Source organism: Notamacropus eugenii, chromosome 2 (genome assembly GCF_028372415.1).
Source record: "Notamacropus eugenii isolate mMacEug1 chromosome 2, mMacEug1.pri_v2, whole genome shotgun sequence".
Classification (NCBI taxonomy): domain Eukaryota; kingdom Metazoa; phylum Chordata; class Mammalia; order Diprotodontia; family Macropodidae; genus Notamacropus; species Notamacropus eugenii.
Genome location: NC_092873.1, coordinates 424,353,800 through 424,369,333, shown reverse-complemented (window position 1 = coordinate 424,369,333; position 15,534 = coordinate 424,353,800).

The window sequence follows — 15,534 nt, the reverse complement described above, 5'->3', positions numbered from 1 at the left end:
GAACAAGAGAAATGAGTGCAAATTGAGGATGGGAGGATAGGGAAAAAAAGGAGAAAGAAAGGAAGGGAATCAATTTTGAAGCTTGCTGTCAACTCTTACTTTCAGATCTGTAAAAAGTGAAAGTGGCATCTTAATGAAAGCTGGGTCATCACTGCCCATTGCAGGTGTAATACAACCAGAAAGGAAATGTTCCTGAAGCCTTAAATCTCTTACCTTAAGAATCTTAGTGTGGACACTTGTGGGGCTGTGTGGATTGTGGAGGTAACTACTGGGAGAAGGCAGTCCACTTTGGGGATAGCTCTAGGTGTTAACCTCTTCTCACTTGGACTACTCATTCACAGGTGTATGTAATATATATGCACTGGGGACCTTCATCCTAACCCCCTAGCTCCTCATCCTCATGGGACTTGTTCTTGAAAGCAACTGAATGAATGCACTGCAGCTCTGCGGATCAAGTACCTGATATTTACACAGCATCCCTTTGTGTAGAGTTCCATACTAGTACCTACTAAGCCTGAAAATAGTCAGTCTACAAGAATCTTTAAAGCACTTACTATGTGTTAGGCACTAGAAATAAAAAGAAAGGCAAAACCAGACTTGAGATACTTGGAAAGCAGGGACTGGCTTTTGCCTTTCTTTTTATCCCCAGAACTTTGCATAGTGCCTGACATACAGTAGGTATTTAATGAATGCTTGTTGACTTGACTTTTTGACTGCCCTCAAGAAGTTTACATTTTAATGGAGAGACAACATGTAAATCAATAGTTACATACAAATACACAGAGTATCATACTTCAGAGTAGGTGGAGGATAATCTTAGAGAAGGCTTTAGTAACTAGGCAGGGGTGGGGAGCCAGCACGTGACCTCAAGGCTACAGGTTCCCCATCCCTGCACTAGGACGTGTGTCTTGCAGAAGTAGAGATAGGTTGCTTAAAAAAAAAGATCAGTACCAGCCTTGAAAAGAATACAATCTAGTAACAGAGGTAGACAGAGAGATACACAGAAGAAATACCTCAAAATTGACTGTTTATACACCACTTTGACGGGTGAAATAGAATCAAATAGTGAAAACAACCAAAATGATCACTCTGGCTACATGTGTAGACCACATTATAAATATTTCCAGTGAAACATCAAAACAATTACGGATAATAGTAATAGGTAACATTTATTATAGCACTATTATATTTTCAAGGTGTTTCATGGTTATTATCTCCTGCAATTCTTACAACAATTCTCTGAGTTAGATCCTACAGCTATCCCTGTCCCCATTTTCTGGAGAAGGATAGGATTATGGAAGAGGAGAATGTGTGGCTGAGAAAGATCAAGTGATTTGTATGTGGTTATACAACAAATAAGTTATCAGAGGTAGGCTTTGAACCACGACCTTCTTGTTGCTAATCGTAGCATCCAATCCATCCCTCCCATGCTCCTTCAGTTACAACTGGAATTTTGAGAGAGCTTTCAAATTTGCTGAGGGCTTTCTACTCATCCCTTTTTGAGCATCCCAATAACTCTGCAAATAGACAGCTGTGAAATGGAAATAGAGTACAAGAGAATGGGTGCTATCTTGACACACCAATCAGATTTCTGAGAATTTTCAAAGCAGTATACTAGTGGGTAAGAATTAATCTGGTCCAACTACAGCATCATTGTTAAGGAGAGGCAAGGTTATCAGAAGTGATCTCTAAGGTGAAACTCAAGGTTAACATGGGCAAGCCATGATATTCTTCTGCATTTCAAGAGGTGGATCATTTTTATCTATCAAGAGGGTACCGGATATGGCAGTTGAGTTGAGACCCCAGGAAACTGCTATAAAAAAAATCAAAAGTAATTGTGGCAAAATTATAAAGATCAAGCCTGACCCAAATGAAAAGCAATGAGAGGACATTCCCAACCCACCCCTTTGTGGAGGTGGGAGAAGGGTGTATGGGTGTTGCATGTTGCATATATTTTGGGGACTTTTTCAATACATCAATCACTTGTGCTGATTCTTTTTCTTTAAAAAAATTCTATATGAAATTCCAGATGACTCTCAGGGAAGAGGAGGGATACCGGGGAAAACTGAGATGATGCAAAAAGCAAAAGATAGCATTAAAATTTAATTTAGAAAATCAATGTAGGAAGAAATTAGTCAGCAATTCTTTGAAAATCCCATATATTATTGGTCCATTTTACATATGAGAAAACTGAGGTGGAAAAAAGTTAAATAATTTGTTCACAAATCACAAAGGCAGGATTTAAACATAGATTTTTCTGATTCCAGGTGCTTCTTTTTTTTTCTTTCTTTCTTCCCACTATACCACCCTTCTCTGTTAATGGTGAGGAGTGGGTTTCCCTTCTCTCTTCTGTTGACTTTCATAGAAATTCACTCTTGGTGTGAATTAAAATTAACATTTAGTGTATGCACCTCAGGAAGTTGACTCGACTCTCAGAACAATCTCTTAAGTGAAATGCAATGGGAAAGTCATTCCAGGAACAGATAATGGCATTATTATCCTTTCTTTGTTTTATAGAAATAATGTTCCTGATCCCACTGTCAGTAGAAATTAGGCTGGGTTGTACCTGGGTCCACAATCTAAATGCTGCCAATTTAGGATGAAGTAGACTCTAGCTCCTTGAGGGCAAGGACTGGCCTATTTCTGTATTTCCATATACAGTACCTAGCACAGTACCTAGCACAAAGCAGGCATTTAAGAAATGCTCCAATCAGTACATATTTATCAGGCTACTACATGCCAGGGACTGTGCTAGGCACCAGGAGTACAAGCATGAAACAATCCCCACTTGTGAGAAGCTTACATTCTAGTGAGGGGGAGAAGGAAACTAAAGCTAATGAGTTGCACATGGTTGGGGAAAGATACTAAGAGATGAAGCAGACCTGCCTGAAAAGGAAAGGGTTTGTAAAACCTGGAAGGCTACATACATGCCTTCTTACTGCTCTTGTCATCATTGCTGTCAACCAACAAGCATTTGTTAAGCATATTCTGTGTGCCAGTCCTGATGATAAGGACAGGAGGCTAAAAAGTAATTGAAAGAACAACAGACTGGGAATCAAGGGACTGTGCTAATACAGCGTCATAGGACCTTGGGCAAGACACTTCACATCTGAAGACTCAGTTTCCTCACCTGAACAACAAGGGGATTGACTAGATGATATCTGACACTCCATGCCCTCCAACACTGAGGAATGTATCTGGAACATCTCTCATGCCCATGGGCAGAAGAACAGACATGCTAGGTAAAGAAGAGCCCTCTGCCTCTTGAGAACCTTAGTCTTAGGGCCCCCAGATTTCCCAGAGGTCTCACTTAAAATGTCCAAAAAGAGGCATTTCTTCCTGCAGAAGGGAAGAAACCAGTTATTAGTCCAGCGGAAGGCCTCCACAAAAAGCCCAGGACAAATATGTAGTTTTAAAGCTAATACTCAATTTACCTAGAAGTGCTTAGCTGCCTGTGGGGAGCAGCTTCTCCACTGACCCAGATACAGTAGAGGCAAGGACTCTATGATGTCAATACAATGCACTTCAAGGTGTCTCTCACAATATGACATCAGAGGGCTCTGTAGCTCTGGTTCTAAACAGTAACGCGCTGGTAGTTGTGTTCCTACCTAGGCAGTTGGGAACACAAAAGAGATTTTTCTACTAATAAGATCCTCTGGTATTTGTAGCGCTGGAGAGGATAAGGTCATTAGAGCCTTTCTTTTTAATATATTTTTCCTTCATACTTCCTGAAGGAAGTATATTTTTTTGTTTAATTTAGCCCCATGGAAGGCAGTATTTTTCTTTTTTTCTTTTTTGGTGGGGGGTGTGGTAGGGGGAGGGTGGGGGAAAAAGGGCTTTGAGATGATGCTGTAGGGTCCCTTGGCTCAGAAGAGAAATGTCGCTGCTTGAAATGATTTCCTCTGGGGACTGTTTGTGGAATCAAAACGCCTCTCTGGTTTGCAGTTCTGAGGCCTACTACTGTGAGCAAAAAAGGACACTTTCAATTTAGAGGGGAAAGGGCCACAGCTCCTGGGGTCCCAGCTCGGCAGCGGAAAATGCAGCCGGTGATCGGGATGTGGGGGGATTGGGATTTCAGATGTCGCCATTGATCTCCGCATCGATTGGGACTGCCGAGCCAACCTTGTTTGAACTGCAGCCCCTCCTGTCCCCTCAGGTGGAAGAGGAGCGATTGAAGCATCTGGCTGAGAGGTAGGGCTGGAAGAGGCAGCACAAAGTGAGCCAACTCCATGATGGGGGGAAGGACCTCTCTCCATGTTCTTCCACAAACTGAAAACTCACAAATCAAAGGTTTGCTTTGGGCCTTCTTGTCCTCTTTTCCTTCCCTGCACTTTGTGGTCGTCTCTCTCCTGGGAGGACTTAGCTCTTTAAAGGATGGTCCCCCTTCCGATCTTTGTTTACACTGTATACAAGAAAATGGATCATGACATCTCAGTATTTATTCATTGTTGCCTGGCTCCTTCTCAGCTAGCACCTAATATGAAATTTGGCCAGTGGGATCCCAGGCTTGACCTACACTTTGGGGTTTTGGGGGGCCTAGCATAAGACCTCAATTTTATCAATTTGATATCAGAACAAAGAACCAAAAAATCAACTAAGAGATACTTGTTGAGCACCTACTGTGTGTGCAGAATCATGCTGGATGTTAGGGGGGGTTATAAAAGAAACATGACACAGTCGGTCTTTGCCTTCAATGAGGTTTCAGTTCAGTGGAGGAGATAACATGCATAGGTCAGGAAAAAGAAGGGAGGGGGTTACCATGAGGCCTTTGACCAAGGCAGTCAATTTGTGCCTTCTCATCCCCCCCCTCCCCATTCTCCAACCCTCTCCATGCTTCTCTGCCTCCAATGTTTGTCATTACCTCATAGTGATTTCTGTAGTCTAGATGATAGCTGCCCAGTGTGTGGAGAGAGATGAAAGGAAAAATTAAGAGGTGTTTGCTTTACTCCAGCCTTTTTTTCCCTATTTCTTTGTATCTTTAGCACTCAGCACAGTGTCTGATACATAGTAGGCACTTAATAATTGCTTTTTTTACTTGACTTGACTCACATTTGAACCCTGTGGAGAACACAAAGCTTGTATTCTGGGGTAGAGAAGAGGCGACAGGAATTCACTTGCATTTTTGTTTGGGGATTGGGAGGGACAAGGTCAAGGTGGCTTCTGAAGCTGCCCATTCCTTGTGTGTCCTGGGTGGGATAGGGAAGTAAAAGGGACTCTAGACTCCAATAAATAATCAAAATATGAAGAAGAAGAATAATGAAAGCTGTGTTGATAAACCCAAAGGCCTTGGCCCAGGCTACCATCCAACCAGGGATCAAGCGTTGATTAAATGCCTCCTGTGCCAGGTACTATGCTAGATACTAATCATACAGAGGCCAAGAGGAAACAGTTTCTGCCCTTGAGGAGTTTCCTAACTGAGAGAGATAGCATATACATTTATATAAAACAGATACAAGGTAATCTGTGAGGCAGAAGGCCCTAGTACTGGGGGCATCAGGAAAGGCTTTAAGTTAAAAAAAATGGCACTTGAGGTAAGCCATGAAGGAAATTAGAGGTTCTAAGACATAGAGATGATGAGGGAATATGTTTTAAGTTCAATTCAATATAATTCAAGTTATTTTTCTAGTATTTCTCAGTGAGAGGCAGTGTGATTATTTATAGCCAGTCCTGGAATCTCCAAGATCGAGGTTCGAGTCCTGACTGATAGGCACTGCCTACATGACCCTGGGCAAATCATGTAATCTCTCAGTGCTCCAGGTACCTCTCTAAAAGTATTAGTTGTAGGTGAGCTGCTTACTTGTATCAGTTATGGGAATTAACACCTGGCACTTCCCTATTCTGGTGAAATCACACATCCAGATCAAAATAATGCAAAAATATACATGTGATAAATTATGCAGATATACTCACATACACTTAGTTGATCGGTTAGCATATTCTATTTGCTCAGCATTGTGCCAGGCTCTCTGGCAAATGCAGAAGAAATACAAGACACAGTCTTCAAGATTATACTTCACAGGACAGACAAGAAAAACACAAATGAAATTGTCTCTGTTGCCCAGGTGCTTAACAACTATTAACGGATAACGGTGACAAATGGGCTAGAGGTATTCAAGCAAAGCAGAAGTGAGCTTTGTTTAGCCAAGGATTATTTGGAGTAGGGATTGAAACTTGAGTATCAAAGAAATCCTAGTCAATATTTTCCACTCCCCTGTAAAGGTTGAGATTCCAGGCTGACCATATTTACAGGGTCCCCTTATGATTCTAACACGAGTTATTTCTGGCCAAGTGAGTCACCAAAAGGAGCATTCTGGGAGATATGACACTAACTCCAGAATCCCATTTTCTTCCGTGGACAAAGAGGATGAAACAAGAAATAAAACTGACGGGGATGTTTTTATATACATATATTATCCAGACACTATACTGAAAGGCTTTTTTTGTCTGTATTTGTCCATATAGATGCTGTTTCTCTGAATAGAATGTAAACTTCTTGAAGGCAGAGGCTGCTTCATTTTTGTCTTTGTATTGCTAGTGCCTCACCTAGTTGGTTCCTAATAAATTTTCATTAATCAATTGATAAGAAAACCATTATAGAACATTTATGGAAAGGGAAGGGAATATTGTCAAATAAGCAAAGGTTGAAGTTTCAGAGAGGTACATTTTGACTCTTTGTGATAATAATGAAAATAATAATAAATTCTAAAAATTGGAGCTGCCCAAAAGGGGAGTGGGATGTATCAGGTTCCCCACCATAGGAGGTCTTCACATGGAGCTTGGAGACCACTTGATAATAGCTAATACATAGACGCATCACTTACTATGTGCCAGGCACTGTGCTAAGAGCTTTTCAGTTATGCTCTCATTTGATCCTCACAACAACCCTGGGAGGTAGGTGTTGTTATTATTATCATCATTTTACAGATGGGGAAACTGAGGCAAAGAGAGACTAAAGTGACTTGTCCAGGATCACACAGCTAGTAGGTGTCCGAAGCCTGATTTGAACTTAGGTCTTCCTGACTGTAGGACTGGCATTCTATTCACTGTACTACTACCTGCCCCACTTGCCAGGAATGCTGTCAAGGGTATTTGCAAAAGTATTCCCATTTAGACATAGGTTGGACTTGATAACTTTCTGAGGTCATTAGATTCTCAGATCTCCTGACATATATTCCAGTGCTCTTTACACTACACTACCCTCAATGTAGAGCATAGTTAGTGAATAACATCATTTCTGCCATTTCAATTTTCATCCTACCTGGTCTATATTGCAGATATTTTTGAAAGTGGAGACCTATTCAAGGTCTCAAAGTAGAGAATGTAAATTCCTTGAGGGAAGGGGTTTTCATATTTATGTCCCAAGTACAGTGACTGGTACATAATAGGAACTTAATACTTGTTGAATTGAATTGATTCCAGAATAAAAATCTTATGACGTGGTGAAACAAATATGTAGGTAGATGGGGCAATAAGCAATTGCCCTAGGAACACTGATTTGATGACAGTAAAAATCACTGTTTATCCATTAAACCTTGGTGAACTCATCTAACCTATGTTTGGTGCTGGCAGAGGGCATGCTCATTTTTATCAGTATGACTAAACAGTTTTCATATTGGTGAGCACTGGGAAGCAGACTGCTAATCATTTTACCTCTAATATTATTAAGTATCTATTTTTACTTTCAAAGTACATTGCAATAGGAGCCTTGTGCATCAAATATGAGTTCCAAAGCAGAATTTTTAAGGATCTCTTAAAATCCCCCAATGGGACAGATAAGTGGTGCAGTGGATAGAGGACTGGGCTTGGAATCAGGAAGATTCATCTTCTTAAGTGCAAATCTGACCTCAGACACTTATTAGCTGTGTGATCCTGGACAAGTCACTTAACCCTGTTTGCCTCAATTTCCTCATCTGTAAAATGAGCTGGAGAAGGAAATGACAAATCACTCCAGTATCTTTGCCAAGAAAACCCCAAATGGAGTCACAAAGAGTCAGACACAACTGAAAACAACTGAACAACCTGAACATTATGGTCACAGGACTGTGTGGGGTACAGATTGCAGGGATAGCTCTCTGCTTGTGGGAGGTTTTGCAAGAGATGGAAAGAGGAATTTGGCAGAGAAGATAATACTTGCATCATCTAAATTCTACTAGAACTTGCATGATGGGCAGGAAAAGTAGCAGTGGAGTGGGCATGGTGAATTGTAGTGTGAGGTTCCCCTTCTAAGAGACTTTCTTTCCTTAGTTGCAGGTAGGGCCATGCTAATTCATCCATAGTGAAAGCAGTATTAGCAAAGATTTCCTCTCAGGACAGTCTACCGTAGATGGGCTTTGCTGCTGGTTCTGAAGCTTCATATTTCTAGTGCTGAGATTCACGGGGAACACCAAGAGCTACACGAAGATTTTTTATCACCTTCAATGAGGGACTGAGCTTTCCCTCTTTTCTCTGTGTTAAGGAGGCAGAAGGACTATTTGGAAGCCAAAACAATTGCTCAGAGCCAGAACTAGGAAGTTGTATGCCTAGATAAAGAGGCATAAAGTGTTCTCAGTTGAAGGAGGTATGGATAAGACCCCACGATGTGGAAGACAAAAACACCAACTTGAGGCTTTGTAGCACAGGACCTAGGAAAGGAGGAACTCATCACCACAATGGACCATCTGGTGGCTTCCTGCTAACTAAATACTAGTTAAGTTGTGTGTGGCTGATTAGAGTGCCCAACTCAGGATAGGCATGGAGAAGGTCCAATGGCCTTCTCTACTTTCCTCCACTCTGCTCTGTGTCCAAAGTTAGACATAATCCTGAGCACTCAACTCCTTCTTCATGCCAAGGCTATGTGAGGACCAGGTACAGGAAGGTGCCCTTCCCTTCCTCAGATTGGAGAGGGTAGAGGGTGGGTATAAGAGAGCTCCTCCCAGATCCTCCAATTAATGAGGTGACAGGCTGCAACCATTTTTCACCAATTATTTTTCACCAATTATTTTTCACCAATTATTCTCCTGAACCTCATCATGTCTCCAGAAACTCATCTTAGTGCAAGAACACATCAACTCTAAAACTCATACTTCCTCAGTGCTCCTTGTGTGTAGAGCCCCTCTCTCTCTCCCTCCCTCTGGTCGGAGAGAGTGGAGGGTAGACATCAGGGAACTCCTCCCAGGGCAGCGCTCTCATCATTTTCCACTTGGTAGCAGCAGAATTTCATGATGTCCTTGCCCTGTTCCCTCCCTGCTCTCTCAACCTCTTCTTTTTCAGCAACTTTGTATGTGTTGTCTTAAATTGTGAGCTCCTTGAGGGTGTATTTAGCACAGTACTTGGTAAATGTCTATTGACTGACTGGGTGTTGAAAGGTAAAGGCATTTGCATGCATTCACCTCCGATCTTCTCTTTATAATCTTAAGGATGGTCAAGTCATAGAGCAGGAAGAGAGAATCCCTTGAAAGACTGGAGTAGGTGGGAGATTATGGCAGTGGAATGTTCCAGTGCCAACTATTTGCATCTCCCAGCCCACATCATGGTGGGTTGGAGCAAAAGCCCATTGGGCCCCTGATGATATGGAGATACATGCATCCTCCAGTCCTGGAGTATCAAGAATGCTAACTGTACTACATCTTCCATATCTTCCCCAAACAATATCCTCCAAATCTTAGCATCCCCTAATGAAACACCTATCCTGGTCAAGCCAGCATTTCCTGCTCTTTTAAAGCCAACTAGGATATGTGGTTGCCATACACAAGCTAGGAAACGTACTCTCCTTTGTGCCCTCCCCCCATGGTATCATCTTATTTTAACCTGCTAAGCTCTATTGTTTCTATTCTGTGCAATGATCCTAAGTCTTTTTGCATTGTCTAAATTCCTGATGACCCCGGTCTGATTGCCCCACCATAGTTACAGCTCTTCTTTTCTGAAGCAATATATCTATTCGTTTTAATAATGACTTTCTGAAAAACAAAACCCTTGACTTTATGTAATGGTGGGAATTTCAGGCAAGGCGGAATGGAGGTCAGCGCCAAGGAAGGTTCTATGTCAAAACAGGGAGGAATGCTACTGAACATTTCATATAATAATAGGAATAAGAGCTCATAGTGATATGGAGGGTCAGGTATTGCACAGAGTTTTTCTAGAGACTGCATTGCATTCTTGAGGATTTGCCCATTGCTGGAGAGTGGATTGGGGCCAAACAGAAATATAGTTTGAGGCAATTTCATTTTGCTCTTCTCCTGAGATAGAAGAGCAGTCCCAGATCATTCAGGGTATATTTTTGTCCCCAGAAACAGAAGGCTTCTGTAGGGCTCCCCAGCTGAGCGAATGCCCCATAGTGTCTCCTTCTGTATTCTACATCAGGGATGCCCACCTCCAACCCCACTCAGACTTTGAAATGGTACTGTTGATGGCAGCAGCTGTCAACACCACACTTCCTTTAAGCTGAAGCCATCTCTATAGAGAGGGGTAAGATCTTGGTAAACAGAGAGATGTTGAAATGGAGGGAGGGGGGAATAAAATATCACAAAAGAAGAAAACAGAGATTCTTTCCTTTCCCCAAAATTTGCTGTGGTTCCTGTAATAATGAAGGGGAGGGGTGAGTGTGAACTGGGGAGATCGCTGACACATGTCTGATACTGGGGAGGAGGAAAACAGGAGGCAAGTCCCAATGGCTATTGTTTATTTGTTTACCTTCATAATTCACCCTAGGCTCTCTGCAGACTTATCTTCCCGACATGAAACACTAGTGAGACACCCGTCAAAAGAGAACAGCATTTCCCTCTGTCACAGGCAGTTAAGAACAAAAATGATACCTGGGCTCCAATGAATTCAAGAGCTTTTCCCCCTTTTCCTTGATCACTTTGAATGAGAGGTTTGGGACTGGAGGATAGCAGATCATGGAGGAATGGGGTAGGGGGGAGAAAATCTCAAAACCCTGCCCTAAACTTTTATTGACTGTTTTATAAAAAAATTTCAACAAGGACTACAAACCAGATAGCAAACAATCTAAAATAGTAAACATCAGAGTTGAATAAGATTTCCGACATAAAATAATAAATGTCTTTAACAGAACCGCAGAGGAAACATGGATAATGGATAATAATGGATAATGGGCTGGACTGGGCTGAGAAAGAGCTTGGTTCACAAACTACCTTTGGTACTAGGTAACCATGTCACCATGAGCAAGCCATTTAACCATTTTGAGACTCCATTTCCTCATTTGTAGAATAGGAATAATATCTCTAGTACCAACCTTGCATAATTTTTGTGAGGATCAAAAGAGAATCACTTTGTAAACTTTAAGGCTGTTTAAATAATCAATTTTGTTAACATCTTCTTGAGCATTGTATAGTCAATTGTTAATTATGTCCTGGCAGATAATCTTCTTTTGGCTTGGTGGAGGACAAATCTCAGCTTTCAGCTACTTGTTGATGCCATCACCTTCTCTATTTATTCAGTTTCTTATTCAGTGATATTCCTGTCTCTGGTTTACCTTTGTTCAACAAACGGCCCACAGCTTAAGAGAAGGTCTTTAATTGAGAATGGTTAAAAAAAAAGATAAAGCTCAAAGTGAATCAGTGCAGTTTTTCTAACACGGTACAGCCCATTTTATAACACAAATAATAATTCAGCTTCCTTCAACATCTCTCTTTGGGAACAAAGAAAGGCAAAAGGTCTGCAGCTGTCTTTTATCACGCCCAATCAGAAAAAGAATCATTTTTTAAGCATAAGAAAGACCCATATGATTTACCACAATTTATTCCTAAAGAAAGCTAAGTGATATGCTTACTTAAAATAAAACAAGTGATCTTTTTTTTAAAAGAAAAAGAAAATGAATGAAAGAATATGGTTTGAAAATTGTATGAAGTGAAAATTGTCCATGACTTATTCTCACAGAAGTTCAAGGTACAAACTCAACAGGCATGGTAACCTCAAAAAGCACTTCTTTGCCTACTCACAAATTACTGACACATGGCAAGCATAGGAATGATTAATACGAACAAGAAACTTAGAATGTATTTTACTTTTTGAGACACAGGATGGCTCTGTACCAAGAAACAAGGTGACTCTGTGGCTATTAGGAGGTGAGAGGCACACAGTCAATCAACATCAGGAGTTCCAAGTACAATAATGAAGAGACAGTCCCACCTGGTTATACTTTGCAAAGGCTCTCCCAGCACTTATATGTAGCTGAGCTCAGATCCCTGGACACCATACATTTTCTCAATCTATGGATAAAAATTGTATAACTACTATGTTATTTGTGAAATTTTTTGCTGCTAAACAGTGGTCATAGAAGCACAGATTAAGAGCCACAAGGGACCTCGCAGTTGATCTAGTTCAATCCACTTTGTTTTAGACCATGGAGTTATAAAACTCAAAGCTGGAAGGGCCATTAGAATCCATTTAGTCTAACTTTCTCATTTTACAAATAAGGAAACTGAGGCCCAAAGGGGTTAAATGACTTGATTGAGGTTATATTGGTAGTGACAGAGGTAGGATTCAAATCCATGTCTTCTGAATCTGAATCTATTGTTCTTATTGTATCATAAAACCTCCCCATGCCCTTAAAGTAAGGTAAAATCCAAACTTCTCAGTCACCCTTTGAAAAATTCTCCACCTTCTCCATATAAGTCTAAACCATCAACCATCCTTTAAGACCAAGACCAAATCTCAATTCTTCTATGAAGGCATCTGTGACTACCCCACACTGTAGAGACTGTCCTTTCTCTAAGGTTCAGTGCGACCTATTTGTCTAGATACTATTCATTTGGGCACTTATTAATGGACTAATTACTCCGGTGGTGTTAGTCTTCTCCCCTTTTATTATAGACATATATTATATCATAGAAGTATATTATGTTATAGAAATACAACTATTTCAGAGATAGTAAATATGGTGTATTGGAAAAGGTGTTGAGCCAGAAGTCAGGTGAGACCTGGATGAGAAGATGCACTGTAAGAATGAATGTAATGCAAAGGCCTCTCAAAGCTGTGCATGCCCATTTGACCCAGTAATACCACTATTAGGCCTGTATCCCAAAGGGATTAAAGAAAATGGAAAAGGACCTATTTGTACAAAAATATTTATAGCAGCTCCTTTTGTGGTGGCAAAGAATTGGAAATTGAGGGAATATCCATCTATTGATGAATGGCTGGACAAGTTGTGGTATATTATTGTGAGAGAATGATATATGAATATATATATGAATATAATGATATATGAATGATATATAAAATGACAAGCAGGATGGTTTGAGAAAAAACTGAGAAGTTTTATATAATCTGATGTGAAGTGAGGTGAACAGAACCAGGAGAACACTGTACACAGTAATAGCGATATTGTATGGATGCTCAACTGTAAGAGGCTTAGCAACTCTGATCAACACAATGATTCAAGATAATCCCAAAGAACCCATGATAAAAATGTTATTTCCCTCCAGGGGGAGAACTGATGGACCCTGAATATAGATTGAAACATCTTATTTCACTTTATTTTTTGGTTTGGTATGTTTTCTTTTGTAACATAGTTAATATGGAAATAGGTTTTACAAGACTTTACATACATAATAAATAGCATTTTGCTTGCCTTCTCAAGGGGTGAGAGGGAAGGACAGAATTTGGAACTCAAAATTTTAAAATAAGGTAAAATATTTAGAAATATAATTGGGCAATTTTTAACAAAATAAAAATATATAAAAAGGAAAAGAATGAATGCAGTATTAGGGAAATTACTTCAGAGCTCAAAAGACCTGAGTTCAGGGCTTTGACAAATATGTGACCTTGGGCAAGTTACTTCATCTTTTCACCCTTGGTTTCCTCCTCTGTAAAAAGGGGGTAATACCCCTGGTACCTTGCTGTGAGGATTAGATGAAACTGTCCGTAAAATACTTAGTAAACCTTCCAATACTATATACATGCCAGCTCTTGTTATCCAACCACAGTACCTAGAATGTAGTAGACGTGTAATTAATGATTGATTAAATTAGTATTAATCTGGTCACAGGGCATTATAACTCTATGGACCTTATTAGCATAGGGCCTCACAATTATTTTTGATCTAATAATATGACATAAAGAAAAGAAGGGGGAAGAGAATCGACATTTATTAAGCAGCTATCATCTACCAGGCACTGGGCTAAGTGCTTTACAGTTATTATCTCCTTTGATCCTCACAACAACTCTGGGAGGTAGCTACTACCTTATCTCCATTGTCTAGTTGAGAAAACTGAAGCAGGCTGAGGTGAGGTGACAGAGTTGCAAGACTGTATTTCTAAACAATACTCACACATAACAGTAATACCTTAAATTGCGTTAAATTTGGCACCTTAAATTCGCATAGCTCTTTCATTTTTATGCACTCATTAGTTCCATCACAACAAGCCTATTAGGTCAGACTGGCAAATTTTATTCCCTTTTACAGACGAGAAAACTGAGGTTCAGAAAAATGAAGTGACTCACTCAGGGGCACACAGCAAGCTAGGGTTGGAATCCAGATCTGAATTAAACAAAGAAGGGCTAGCCCATGAATAAGGAAACTGGCATGACTGGCTGTGGAACACTTCACAAGGATCTGTATGTCAGTCTCCTCATCTGCAAAATGAGAGAATTGGATTCAATAATGGCAAATGTCCCTTCTAGCTTGAAATTCCTATTATCCTGTGATTCAATTGCTTTGAGGTTAGTACTCTTTACATGATAACTATGGCCCCCAAACTGTGGGTCCTGGACCTCCCCAGGGATCCAGAGAGTTATTGCAAGAGATCTGTAAATCCATATGCCCAACAGCCATCTCATTAAATGATTCAGTGGGATAAATAAATATAACTGCTGCAGATTAAAAAAATGTGGCTCACATGTACATATCTATATTCCATTCTACAAATATATATGGATGTATTATGATTAATAAAATTCTAGTTTTTTTCTACGTTAAAAGCGTTATTGAATTCACAGCAGCTTTTTGTTGCCAAGCATTTTCTAGATTGTTAGTTGCTAAAAAGAGGTCAGAGGAACACAGATTGAAAGCTAAAACAGACAATATAGATCATTCGCTCCAAGCTCCTTGTTTTACAGATAAGTAAACTGAGGCTTAAATAGAATGAATGAGTAGCCCAAAGTCATATAGGCCATAAGAGAATTTTTTAAAAAAGAATTTAAAAAAACCAACAACATCAGATCACTTTTCTCCAATCTAGGGTGGTTTCCACTGTACCTCTTTGCTTCTGTACTCCTGGAAAGACAGCAGAGTATAGAGCAAAAGGCATTGGGTTTGAAGTCTGAGGGCTTAGGTTCAAATCTCCACTCTGTTGACTATCAATTATGTCACCTTGGACAAGTTACTGAATTTGTCTAAGCTTCATTTGTAAAATGATTGGGAGGGGATGGTGGTGGTAGAATAAAATGATCTCTAAGCTCCTATCTTGTCTCCTCTTAGACTCTAGCTGAAAAGGTTGGGAAATCCTAAACCACCCCCACACTACTTCTTATATGACAGATTTTCAAATTGTTCAGTCAGTGTTGAAATCACAGCATAGTATGTACCACATAGTAAGT